We start from the raw sequence: 3,166 nt of genomic DNA on the forward strand, positions 1-3,166 counted from the left end.
AGAGCTAGGCAGAGTTTCTCCTTAGGAACAACCCTTTAACTGATAAAAAATTTTAAAAAATTAATGTCTCTTGTGTTCCTATACACTAACACATTTCAGAAAAATAAATAAAAAAACCAATTCATTTTGCAATTGCAAAAAATGAATAAAATACTTATGAAAAACCTAACGATGCATGTGAAGAATCTATAATTGAAAACTATAAGGTATTATTCAAAGAAATAGAAGAAAAACAAAGAAATGGAAAGATATTCCATGTTCATGGATTGGAAGAATCAGCATAGTTAAAGTGGCCATGTGACCCAAAGCAATGTACAGATTTAATGCAATCCCCATCAAAATCCCAATGGCATTTTAAAAAGAAATAGAACAAAAAATCATCAGACTTGTATGGAATCACAAAAGACCTGAAAAAGCCAAAGCAATCCTGAGAAAAGAGAATGAGGCTGGTGGTATCACATTGCCAGACTTCAAATTATACTACAAAGTGACAGTAATCAAAATAGCATAGTACTGGCAGAAAAACAGACACATAGACCAATGGAACAGAATTGAGAGCCCAGAAATAAATTCACATATATCAGGGCAAATAATTTTCAACAAAGGAACCAAAAATATACAATGGAGAAAAGAAAACCTCTTCAGTAAATGGTGCTGGAAAATTGGAAAGCCACATGCAAAAGAATGAAACTAGACTGGTGTCTGTCACCATACACCCAAATTAACTCTAAATGGATCAAAGACTTAAATATAAGACTTGAAACAATAAATTGCACAGAAGAAAACATAGGTACTAAACTCATGAACCTTAGATTTAGAGAGGATTTTATAAATTTGACTTCAAAGGCAATGGAAGTAAAAGCAAAAATAAATAAATAGGACTATATCAAACTAAAAAAAGCTTCTTCACAGCAAAAGAAATCATCAACAAGACAAAGAGGCAACCAACTGAATGGGAGAAGATATTTGCAAACAATGCTTCTAATAAGGGGCTAATATTCAAAACATGCAAAGAACTCATACAACTCAATAACAACAAAAAAATCAAACAATTCAATTAAAAAGTGGGCAGAGTACCTGACTAGACACTTCTCCTAAGAAGACATGCAAATGGCCAACAGACATATGAAAAGATGCTCAACTTTACTAGTTATTAGGGAAATGCAAATCAAAACCTCAATGAGATACCACCTCATACCTATTAGAATGGCTATCATGAACAGCAGGGGTCCCCAACCTCTGGACCAGTATCCATCTGTGGCCTGTTAGGTGAGCGGAGTGTCAGCGAGAGAAGCTTCATCTGTATTTGCTGCTGCTCCCCAGTGCTAGCATCACTGCCTCAGCTCTGCATCAGATCATCAGGTATTAAATTCTCTTAGGAGCCAAAAAGGTTGGGGACCACTGATCAATAGGACAAGGAATAATATGTGTTGGCAAGATTGTGAGGAAAAAGAATTCTTATGCACTGCTGGTGAGAATGTAAATTGGTATAGACACGATGGAAAACAGTATGGAGGTTCCTCAAAAAACTATGTCCTTCATAGATGATTGGATAAAGAAGATGTGGTACATATGTACAACGGAATACTACCCAGCCATAAGAAAAGATGAAATACTGTCATTTGTGACAACATGAATGAATCTTGACATAATCATGCTAAGCAAAATAAGTCAGACAGAAAAAGTTGAGAACCATATGATTTCGCTCATATATGAGACATATGAAAGCAACAAACAAACAAAACAGGAAAACAAAAACTTATAGACATGGACAACAGTTTAGTGGTTACCAGAGGGAAAGCAGGGAGGAAGGGAGGAAGGGAAAAGTCTTGAGTTGAATATTATAATAACCAAAATAAAACATTTACTTAAAGAGATAGCTGGAAGAATTCAGCAGGCAGAAAAAAGAATCAGACAATTTGACAGATTGTTAAGGGTATCACAGTCAGAACAAAAGCAACGAGACAAATAGAATTTGTCCATGCCTCTGAGAAATATGTGACCTGATCTGAAGCAATGAGTTAACATCTCTCCTCCCTTAAAAAAAATTGCCAACAAACATCTGTTGAATATTATTTCTATTCACTTCTATCTTTCACTTTCTCTAATTCTCTACTAATAGAAGTGTTAGAACATTTAATATGTTACATATATTAGTAAAGCTCAATTTTAATGCTTTTTTTTGGTGTACATCAGTGTGGGGATTTTTTCATAAACTGTCTCCCAGATAAGTAATTTTGTATTTTCACATGCCTAAATTACTGTTCAAACCATCCACCAAATTCTTAATATAATTTTCATATTTTAGTTCTAAAATATCATTTATACTTTTGTATATTCAAATTCACTTGAGGATATTCTACATTCTTTCTTTTATTCTATTTTTTTTCTTCTATTTTAAACTGTATTAATCATAGTTATGATTTTTTTTAATATACTCTTGCTCACTATCTGGTCACCTTGACATTACTTTTAATTTCTCCTTTTCTTTCCTTTTCTTTTTCTTCTTTTAGTAATAGGTCATAAATTTTAGCTCTTAGCATGTATAGTAATGATTTATTGTGTGCAGGAAATTGTATATAAACAACCAAAGAAGCTTCAGGTGGCTCTTCTAGAGAGTTTTCTCTGTTTGCTCTGTTAGGAGGACAGCCTGAGAAACTCATTTCCTAAATTCATTCATGGATTGGCTAGGTCATAGATGCTTGAGTTTTTAGTAAATCTTGGGCAAATTTTCTTTTCTTTGTGCTGTTCAGGCATGGGCCTGCTAGACTTTCAATTGTGAGTTTATGTGACTATTTTTTCTCAGCTCTGAAAGATTATGGGGGATTCATCTCGAGTGGATCACATCATCATCTAGAGGATCACAACCCAGCTCTCCAACCGATTGCCACATGCACCATCAAAAGCACATAAGTGTATTATGGGGAGAGGGTACAGATGCTTGAGATAAGCTTTCTTTTACCAACTCTTGTGTCTGAAACATACCATGATTTTAGGGAACTATGCTTTTGAGAAATTTCAGACTAGCTCACTAGCATCCCACAAAGCTCTAAAAATAAGTAAATGTGACCTGGGGAAAAAAGGTTGTGAATTACAGGCCTCTCAATGTCTAATTTATGAATTTATCTAAACCTGTGTAGTAACTAAGAGCATTGGGGATATCTCT

This window comes from Pteropus alecto, unplaced genomic scaffold, assembly GCF_000325575.1.
Source record: "Pteropus alecto unplaced genomic scaffold, ASM32557v1 scaffold50, whole genome shotgun sequence".
NCBI classification, from domain to species: Eukaryota; Metazoa; Chordata; class Mammalia; order Chiroptera; family Pteropodidae; genus Pteropus; species Pteropus alecto.